The sequence below is a fragment of the Suricata suricatta genome, chromosome 10 (assembly GCF_006229205.1).
Source record: "Suricata suricatta isolate VVHF042 chromosome 10, meerkat_22Aug2017_6uvM2_HiC, whole genome shotgun sequence".
NCBI classification, from domain to species: Eukaryota; Metazoa; Chordata; class Mammalia; order Carnivora; family Herpestidae; genus Suricata; species Suricata suricatta.
The window spans coordinates 83,349,732-83,361,047 of record NC_043709.1 but is presented as its reverse complement, the minus strand read 5'-3'; the positions used below and the strand labels follow the sequence as shown (position 1 = coordinate 83,361,047).

The 11,316-nt window shown below is 36.9% G+C and overlaps 1 pseudogene; it reads right to left on the bottom strand.

Annotated features, from left to right (window-relative positions):
• Nucleotides 1-1,850: 1,850 nt before the first annotated feature.
• On the bottom strand, nucleotides 1,851-2,333 carry LOC115305641 (annotated as a pseudogene).
• Nucleotides 2,334-11,316: the final 8,983 nt, after the last annotated feature.

Here is an 11,316-nt window from a genome sequence, read left to right as displayed (position 1 = left end):
AAGCAATTTTAAGTACTTTTAAGCCCTACTTCTGTTTTCCTTCCCCTCGACCTATTCCCTATTAACAGCTGGCCACTTTGCACTCTGGCCTCTCAGTATAATGAGGATGTATGTGAATCATACTTAGGTAAACCATCACGTGACTCACAGGACCTAGGACACTGTTCAAATAGAAGTTTTTATTTTTACAGCAAAATCCTGGCCCTTCTTTCTGGAACATCTTTGAAGTCCTTTACATTTTAACACTTCTATTTATGTTACTATTATTATAAGTTTGTATCAGTATCTTAGAATAATTATTCTTAGTTTCACATGAAAAGAGATATGAAGAAATAAAATACCCAATGATGTTGATGAAGATATAGATGATGAATTTCTGGTGAAAGTGTGGTTAAATTGATACATGGAAATAAAAACCTAGTCTGGTAATAATACTTGAATATCAAGTTGCAATATTTGGTATCTAAAATTCTGTGAGCCTGTTCATAATTGAACAGGTGAAAATTCTTAATATAGAAATGACCTTCCTTCCTTCTGCCAAAAGTTGGAATGCAAATGATGACTGCTTTAAAAATATACTTTAAGCTAATTTATTTGGGTGGGAGGGAAGAGCAGAGAGAAACCGAGAGAAAGAGAAGCCCAAGCAGGCTCCGTGTTGTCACCTCAGAGCCTGATGTGGGGCAGGATCCCATGAACCATGAGATCACGACCTGAGCCAAAATCAAGAGTCAGATGCTCAACCAACTTAGCCACTCAAGCACCCCTGTTTGTTGTTGTTGTTGTTCTGTTTTGTTTTGTTTTGTTTTGTTTTCCATTCCAACTTCCCACACTTTTGCTCCAGAAAGATCACTCTGCCATACTGGTTGAAGAACTTGTGAGATGCAGAATTTGAGATTGGAAAGGGGTGGGGAAAAAAAAGCAAATTGATTTTTAGGGTCATTTAAAAAATAGTTGACAAATTGGGGATGGAGAAAGGGAAAGCAGTTGAGAAAAGGGGAAAAGAATATCAATTGTGGTTTGTCAGGGGCTCCAGAATAATGTGGGCTTAAGGGAAAATTGAAAGAAGAGGAAAAGAGATGTGGATGTTGGTAGATGAATCGAAGTTTATTAACAATTATAGAGGAGAGCCAAGTTAATTACTAGAATAGTCAAAAAATATTTTTACTATTGGGGCACCGGAGTGGTTCAGTCAGTAAGGTATCTGACTCCGGCTCAGGTCATAATCTCGTGGCTCATGGGTTTAAGCCCTATGTCAGGCTCTGTGCTTCAGGTTCTGTCTCCATCTCTCTCTTCCCCTCCCCTGGTCACACACTCTCTCTCTCTCAGATACAAATAAACATTAAACAGAAATTATTTTTCATATTTTGACTATTTGAACTATTCTTCTTTGAGAATGTTTTTGTTCACCAACAAATATGTTTCTATACTGGTACATCTTATTTGAAAATTCCTTTTTGATGAAAGCATAAATTTCTACCAAGTGCATATATTTTAGTTAATATGCCATTCTTTTATAATTGTGTTCATATTATTTCCATTTTTCTACTACTTAAAAACCACTATGATGAATATATTTGTACTCATGTCTTCTTTCCTGTTAAAAATATTTCACTAGGATAGATACACAGAAATAGAATTACAGAATGAAAATTATAAATGTTTTATACTGTGAAATTGGTTTTTGCTTTGTTTTGTTTTGTTTTGTTTAAATGTATCAACTTATACACACTCCCACTAGATGTTTATCAGAAGAGTCATCATGTATACCTTCATCAATGCTGAGTGTTTCCTTTCATCCTTCCTGGTTTTTTTTTTTTAAGAGTCTTGAGGTCTTTTATTTTTTTTTAACCTTAAGCCATGAATTCCTAGGGAATGGGTTCCGGAAGCTTAGACTCCTTTCCATAGGCTCTCACAAAGTGTGTTTCTCTGGGTAGAGCAGGCTGGTGCTTCGGTTGAACCCAAGTGTCTTCCCATCTTCCTTCTTTTTCTGAGGCTTTTCCTTCACACACTTCAGAAAGCTTTCTCTGCTCTTTGAGTGCTTAATATGCTCAATACATACATTAATTCTCTTGGAAAGAATCTTGCCCTTAACTTGTATGTTTACAACAGTGCCAACAGCATGCTGGGTAACAGTAACACTGTAGAATCTTCCCGTTTTGCCAAGGTAATGTCTGTGGGGCGTTCCTTTTTGAACAGCCCCCATTCCCTTGATGTCCACAATATCATCTTCCTTGTAGATTCTTGTATATGTGGCCAAAGGAACCAGTTCATGTTTTCTGAGAGGCCTAGAGAACATAGCAGGTGCTCCTCCTCTTTCCTTTTGTGTTGGTCATTTTGGAGAATTGCTGGAAGATGGCAGTCCCCAGGTGTTTCATTTCTTAATATCTTTTTTTATGATTGTTTCATTGATTTTTATTATACTTGCTAAATCATAAGATTCGACAAACTCTCCAATTCTCATCAGAACATAATGACTCTCAGGGCACCAGGATGACTCAGTTGGTGAAGCATCTGATTCTTGGTCCCAGCTCAGATCTTCATAGCAGGGTTATAAGTTCTAGCCCCATGTCCCATGCAGAGCCTATTAAAAAAAAATGACTATCTTCTTTGAAAGAAGACTACCTCCTTCCATTCTGATCTCAAACTTTTTAACTGATTAAGTTCTTCTCATCTTATCTCTTAACTCAAGCAAAAGACCCTGTGGGCAAGTATCCTCTTAAAGACTGCCCTGGGCCAGCAATGCCCCACCTATGAAAAGGATGACCTGAACTTTACTGCCTACGCACATATACCCACCAACCTGTGTCCCAAATTTTAAAAATATAAACCTGGAAGTATTTCAGTACTTTGAAGACAGTCTTTGAGACATAGTCCACCATCTTGTTGGCCTTACTGAAATAAATTCCTTTCCTATTTCACCACCAGTTGTCTCTGTACCTTTGGGTTTTGTGGGCAGTAAGTGGCCCAACCTGGTCTGTCTGGGACTCCTGGATCCAGCTGGATCCCCTTGTGTCCTGGCTACATCTTAAATTACTTTGCATTTGTCTTTTAAAGTAATCTGTGATAGATTATCCCTTACATTTTTTTCTATTCTCCTTTCCTTCCTTCTGTTCTCCTCCCTCCCTTATTCCTTTCTTACCTTTCTTTCCTTAGTTTCCTCTAATTTTTTGGTAAAGCTGTTTTATATTTATTTTAAAATATCTTTTATGTTTGTTTTTTAAGTTTATTTATTTGAAAGAGAGAGGGTGTGAGAGAGAGCAGGGGAGGGACAGAGAGAGAGGGAGACAGAGAACCCCAAACAGACTCTGTGCTGTTAATGTGGAGCCTGACATGGAGCTTGAACCTGAGAACCAAAGATCATGGCCTGAGCTGGAATCGGGAGTCGAATGCTTAACCAACTGAGCCACCGGGCGCCACTGAAATATATTTTAAAAGAACAAAAACAAACTCTATCCTAGTAATGTTCATCTTGAGTGCTTTTAGCAATGCAGAGGGACTTCATTTACTCACACACTCTCTTTCCCTTTCCTATTTTGTTTATCTTGTTTGTGCCTTGAAGCAACACAAAAATAAGATCTAAATCTGTTTGATACAAAATGCCCTTCAAATGTCTAAAGATAGCTACTGAAGTCTTTACATAGACTAAAGAGCCACAGTGACATTCACTTTCCCATAATCAACCACATTTGGAAACACTCCGCTAACTCCTTCACCCTCCTCTGACATGCTCTCCACTCTCTGCCAGAACTGACAGCAGAATATCAGCTGCGGCATTACAATTGAACCCAAGTTCGACATCATTTGTAAAACACTGGGGTGCTCTAATTGAATGGGGGCCTGAGGCACTGGTGGTAAAAGGATTCACCCAAGTTAGACCAAAGGAGATAGTTTACTGGACACACACAAGGGAGCTTCAGGTAGGACAACAAAGGAGAGACCATCTGTTATGAGGTGCTGTTGGGTGGCCACAGTTATATACGGTGGAATGAGAGAATATGTTCATATGGAATTTTCCCTTTTTGGTGACTGTGCCTGACTGTAAGTAGCCTATAGGTTAGTTAGGGCCCATAGCTATTTTGAGGTGGGTTGCTTAGTGTGCTCTTTGTATTCATTTTGGTGGGGTGGTTGCCATGGCTCAAGTTTCCATTATTCAAGACTGTTGACTAAAACAGCCTTTCCAAAAACCACAACTGAAAATAATTGGAAATATCCTTTAATAGATTCAATTACCTTAAGTTTTAATTAAAAATTTTTCTCTCCTTCAAGAGAGCTATGTGCCTGGTCATGGTTTTCTCTCAATGAGCGTTTGTGAAGATTAATGATCCTCGTACACTGTGTAGAACACTGGCTGACATAGAGAAATGTTCAATAAATGTTAGTTGTATAGGTTCCCAAAAGGCACACTTACAAACAGCCAAGGTTTTCTAGTTATATTTATCCACACCCTCGTTAAGAGAGTACTGTTCTTTTGTCTTTATTTTATGACATTAAAAATTAATAATAATTCTATAAAGGTCTGATTTGAACTCAGTTCGGTGGAAATATTACTTTCTTTCATTGAGATACTCATCGATGTTTGGTGAACATAGTTTATGTATCAAAAACAAAGAGGATCCTTTAATTGCAGTTCAGTTCAAATATTCTTAAATTGTTTTTTCTAAGATTTTATTTTAGTCATTAAAAATTTTTTGGATATTTATTTTTGAGACAGAAAGAGAGAGAACAGAAGCAGGGGAGGGGTAAAGACAGAGGGAGACACAGAATCCGAAGTAGGTTCCAGGCTTACTATGAGTTCGTGACCTGAGCTGAAGTCTGGATGCTTAATCAACTGAGCCATCCAGGCACCCCTAACATTTTATTTTTAAGTAATCTCTACACTCAATGTAGGGCTCAAATTCACAACTCGAGACTAAGAGTTGCCCACTCATGCCTGAACCAGCCAAGCAGCCCAAATACTCTTAAATTGGAAAATAATTATTTCAGGTTCTTTTTTTTCCCCAGGAAACAAAATATGAACAAAATAGACATAAATGTCTAAATTGTTGCTAAGCTTCCTTTTTGCTTAATATTACTTCTGAAAATACTTCACCTGTATTTGAGGAAATTTTATGTTCACATTAAACAATTTACCCAAACTAACAAATAGGAGACCTGTAGCCAGACCCATAAGGCTGAGAAACTAGCCATATCAATTCCAATGTTATTTTACTTAAAATCTTGAAGGTATACCATTACATATGAAAATCTAAACTAGGGCGCCTGGGTGACTCAGTCAACTAAGCATCCCTCTCTTGATTTTGGCTCAGGTCATGATCTCACAATTTGTGAGATTGAAAACTATGTTGGACTCTGAGCTGACAGCTTGGAGCCTGCTTGGGATTCTCTCTCTCCCTCTCTGCCCCTCCCCTGATGATGTTCTGTCACTCTCAAAAAAAAAAAAAAGAAATAAACATTAAAAAAATTTAAATTGCAGTGTCTGGGTGCCTCAGTCTATTAACATACGACTTCAGTTCAGGTCATGATCTTGCAGTTCATGAGCTCAAGCCTTGTGTCGGGCTCTGTGTTGACAGCTCAGAGCCTGGAGCCTGCTGCAGGTTCTGTGTCTCCCTCTCTCCCCACCTCCTCCACTCATGATCGGTCTCCATCTGTCTCTGAAAAATGAATAAATGCTTAAAAAATTTTAAAAATGTAAACAATATTAAATTTGCTTTATTAAAAAGAATGTTTTTTAATTCCTCACTGCATCACTGTTTATTTCTTTGGAGAATATTTCCAAGCACATATTTGAGTATGTGCCGAGTTGAAAGTCCCACGCTTAGGAGAGATGAATAACAAAACAAAGTTCAAATGAAGGTTTTGCAACCCTAGCCACAGCACACTGAAGGTGGGAATAGTTACACACAAATGAAAATTTTGAGGTAATGTCCCAGTGAATGAAAGACAATTCACAAGCAGTAAAGCATAAAAGAATCATCTTTTATGATTTTATCTTTTAATTCTTAAATCATCTTTTAAGAATTTCCTATTTCCAAAAACATTTATTAGTCCAGTTATATCAAAATTGTCTTGCACTTTATATTTGTAGTACAAATAGTTAATGACTTACTGGCAGAAGTTAAACAACCGTGTAGAATTGCAAGTCTTAGGTCATATTCCACCATCTAGCTTACTATTACGTTACTGGGAAACTAAGATCTCTTAGAACTCTTCATTGACTTCACAGTAATACATTTGTCACAGCCTGAAGCAAACAAAGGGATCCTTAGAAAGCCAACACAATTTAGATATTTTTCATAATTTTAACAGGTATATTTGTGTCAGCAATTTGGTGAAAAATAAAATTAATTATCAGCTCTGTTAGGCAAATCTCCTGTAGTCCTATGAAAAAGGTCTAAATGACCTGGCACATTCAGCACTTCATGCTCAGGAACATCAATGGCTTTTTCAAAATGCGCTAGTCATCCAATACTGAACTTCAACCTTCATGATGAGAAATACATGCAACTTCTTTAATTAATTAATTCAATCATTTTCTAAGTGATTACTATGTGGCAGGCATTGTACTGGATAGAGGATACAAAAACATTTAAATATAGTTCCTATCTTTAGAGAGCATACACCTAATTAGGGGAAAGAACCATAAAAAGATGATTACAATTCAATATGATATGGAAGTATTTTATCTGAAACTTTATTAAAGGCAACATTTGTACTGATCTTTTACTTTCTTTTTGCTTTCATGAAAATTAAATTGACATAGCAAAATTAACCATTTAAAACTGAACAATTCAGGGGTCCCTGGGTAGCTCAGTAAGTTAAGCATCTGACTCTTGATTTGGCTCAGGTCATAATGTCACAGTTCATGAATTAGAGCCTTGCACCAGGCCCTTCCCTGAGCATGGATCCTGCTTGGAATTCTCTTTCTCCCTTTTCACTGCCCTCCACTGCTCGTGTGTGTCCATGTGTATGTGTGTATGTGCGCGAGTGTGTGTGCACACACTCCCTCTCTCAGAATAAATAAGTAAACGTTTTTAAAAAATTGAACAGGGGCGTCTGCGTGGCTCAATCTGTTAAGCATCTGACTTCAGCTCAGGTCATGATCTCACAGGTCGTGGGTTTGAGCCCCACATGGGACTCTGCCCTGACAGCTCAAAGCTTGGAGCCTGCTTCAGATTCTGTGTCTCCCTTTCTCTCTGCCCGCGCCCCCACCCCCCACCCCCAGTCCCTCTCTCTCTCTCTCAAAAATAAAACAAACATTTAAAAAAACTGAACAATTCGGTGGCATTTAGTACATTCACAATGCTATGCAATTACTATCTCTAGTTCCAAATATTTCCTTTTATTTTTCCTAGCTTTATTGAGATACACTTGACATATAATACTGTGTAAGTTTAAGGTGCAAAATATGATGATTTGATATATGTATATATTGTGAAATGAGGTTAGTTAACACACATAAGGTAATGAACACATGCATCATTGTATATAGTTATTTTTTGTATGTAATAGGAACTTTTAAGATTTACTCCTAGCAATTTTCAGGTATACGATACAGTATAGTTAACTGTAGTTACCACGCTATATGCTAGATTTCCAGAACTTGTTCATCTTATAACTAGAAGTTTGTGCTCTTTGACTACCTTCACTTATTCTGACCCCCATGCCCCCACTACCCAAGCAATTACCAATCTGCTCTCTGGATATTAATTTATCAGATATATCGTTTGCAAATATTTTCCTTATTCCATTGGTTGCCTTTTTATTTTTATTTTATTTAGTTTTTAATTTTTAAATGTTTATGTATTTTTGAAAGAGAGATAGAACAGAAACAGGGAGGAGCAGATATGGCTTCCCAGTCATATCTAGTTATTTAAAATTCAGCCTAGGGGTGGCTGGATGGCTCGGTTGAGCATCCGACTTCGGCTTGGGTCATAATCTCCAGGTCATGGATTTGAGCCCCACTTCGGATTTTGCACTGATAGCACAGAGCCTACTTTGGATTCTGTCTCTGGCTCTCTCTGCCCCTCCCCCACTCACACTCTCACTCTCTCAAAAATAAGTAAACATAAAATTAAATTAAATTAAATTAAAATACAATAAAATAAATTTCAGCCTATTTTGATTCACGAGGTCTGGGTTCGGCTCATCCTAATGTTTTCCTCTCCCCATATGAGCCAGTTTGTGGCCTGAGAGACTTAGAATGGGAAGGAAAGCTCTGTGCTTTTTTTCTCTTTACTGGACATCTTGCCAGCTAAGTATGCTAAGATGTTCTTCAGCACAACTCTAATGAAATATATACTGTGGACTTTACTATTTGTTTATAGGAAGTCAATTAACTCATTAACATTTTATTATCTACCATTATCAACCAAGGCTTTCAGTGATATCTTGTATGGACTCAGAATCAAAATTTCATAATTTGAAGCATGTGATTTCCTCTTTATAACGTTATAGCACTGTTCATTCAAGGCAGATTTATTGATTATCTACTCTGTGTCAGACACTGTGTTTATAAATCATAGCAGAAGAAACAAATGGGTTTATGTGAATATATATATTTTTTTACCTTATACACATGGTCCTAGGTAGTCTAAGCAGATATTTACTTTTTGTAATGTTTGTTTATTTTTGAGAAAGAAAGCATTAGCAGGGGAGGGGTAGAGAGAGAAGGGGGCAGAGAATCTGAAGTGGGCTTTGCGTTGACAGCAGAGAGCCCGATATAGGCTCAAATTGATGAACCATGAGATCTGACAGGAAGTCAAACGCCACCCAGGTGCCTCTCTCTCTCTCTCTCTCTCTCTCTCTCTCTCTCTCAAGTTTATTTATTTATTTTGAGAGAAAGAGCACGCGTGTGCACACAGAGGGAGAGAGGCAAAGAGAGAATCTCAAGCAGGCTCTACACTGTCAGTGCTTGATGAGGGGCTCACCCTCAAACCTTGCGATCATGACTTGAGGAAAATCAAGAGTCCTAGGTTTGACTGACTAAGCTACCCTAGGGCCCGGCCCTAAGCAGATATTTTCGTTTAACTGATGCAAAAGCTAAGTTGTTTTTAAGTGAGGTCCCCATTGTAATTGATAGTTCAGGTTGACTTAAACTGACCGATCCTATTAACGAAAGTAAACATACTGAGTAGGTGCCATTATCTTAAGTGATTTACATTTTTCATTTAATTGAAGTAATAATCTGATGAGATAGTAATATTCTCATTTTACACCGAGAAAACTGAGTATGAATAGTCATTAAACTAGCTTTGTTTTACTTGTCAGCTAAGCTTGACCTCTGATTCAAACGCTAGCTGAGCTAGTCCCGCCGTCCATCTGGAGCCATGTTATAAATTTAGGCTTCACCCCTTACTAGCCTTGCAAGTTGTTTCATCTTTCTGTGTGTCAGTTTCCCCATCTATAAAATGGAAATAACCACTGTACATTTCTTATATGTACGGTGAGATGAATTAAGTTAAAACAAAGCACTGAGAGTACTCTGGTACAGAGTGTACATGGTAAAAAACCTTACATAATACAAGCCCCATACCCCTGATCAGAAATCCATGAGGTTTGATGGGTTTTGGAATTCAGAGTTTTTCAGATTTTAGAAAGGTAAATGAGAGTAGATATCGAATTTTATAAAATATTTTCAGCAGAGAATGGGAACTTCCCTATAGGCAAATAAATGAATATACCTGATTTAAACTTATGAATTCATACAAAGTGGAATGAATGAGGACTATAAGTAATTTGACTTCACTTCAGCTCTGAATCTGTCACTGAATTAGTCTATGGCAAACGTCAAAAAGAATTTTTGGTTTTTAAAGCTTATGAGATTTGAGAATTTTGGTAAAGGGCCTGTTATTAACAAGTTATATAATCTAACCCATAATGGTCAGAATCATTTTTACAATCAAATGGGATTTAAAAGAACATTTCTCATGTAAATTCTCTTTACCGGTTACACGGCAGAATTTAACACTCAGTGATATCATTTGACGACCAATTTCATTTTATCTGCTTCACAAAAGTTCTCTTAATTGTGTTTCCATTTCAGAGGTTCTAAAAGACATTTCAAAATCATTGCAAAATTTCAACTAGCTCTCCAATACAAAGCTTTTGATTCACATTTAGGTTTTATCTTTTGCCATTAAGTTTAAAAAGCCATTTAAATGCTTCTCAAACCTTAATCATTTTGGTGCAATAATCTGAAAAATTTTTAAGTCACAACTATCATTCAGAATAGACTGGATTTTGTTGTGGCTAACATACAGCTTCCCAAATCCTTATGATTTAAACAATAAATAAAAATAATATAAATCAATATTGAGAAAGTGATCACCATTTTGATTATTTAAACCAAATCATCTGAAGCTAATGTTATTGATAATCATTGCTGAGTAGGAAAAAACAGAGGATTTTTCTTTATACATATTAATATTTTAGTTTTAAAAAATTAGTATATACTATAGGAAAAAGAATTCTTGCACATCTTTATTCCTGGGTAATTTATTCTTTTTGCTGCAATTGCCTGTATAACCTCTAAAAACGATTTTTTTTCCCCCAAACTAATTATTGGTGGTGTATAGAATCACATCAACATTTCTATGTTTCATTATAACTATGGTAGCCTTGGCTGATCTCAAATAGAGATTGGTTTTATGGGTCTTGTTGTGCCCCAACCTTCCCTTCCCTAGGGTGTTTTTATTATTTATTTATTTAATATTTTTATTTACTTAGTTTTTTAATGTTTATTTCTGAGAGAGGGAGAAAGAGAGTGTGCACACAAGTGGTAAAGGGGCAAAGAGAGAGGGAGACAGAGAATCCAAAGCAGGCTCTGTGCTATCAGCACAAAGCCCAACATGAGACTCGAACCCCGGAACTATAAGATCATGACCGGACCTGAAGTTGGACGCTCAACCAACTGAGTCACCCAGATGCCCCTGTATGATGTTTTTAAAAATGAGGGACGCCTGGGTGACTCAGGAAGTTAAGCTTCCAGCTCATGATTTCAGCTCAGGTCGTGATCTCATGGTTTTGAGACTGAAGCTGAGCCTTGACTGGGGCTCTGTACTGAGTTGGAGCCTGGTTGGCATTTTCTTTCTTCCTCTCTCTCTGCCCCTCCCTCAGTTCCCTCTCTCAAAATAAATAATTTTAAAAAAAAATTATAAAATGATAAAATGCTTATTGTTTCTTTTCTTATTTTGATGACAAAATTGTTACAAATTAACCTACAAGTATAAGTCTGATTTAGCAGCAGTCCACTTGTGTATATTGTTTTCATGTCAATTATTTCCCAAATATTGTTCATGTACTTTAAATTTGCTTTTT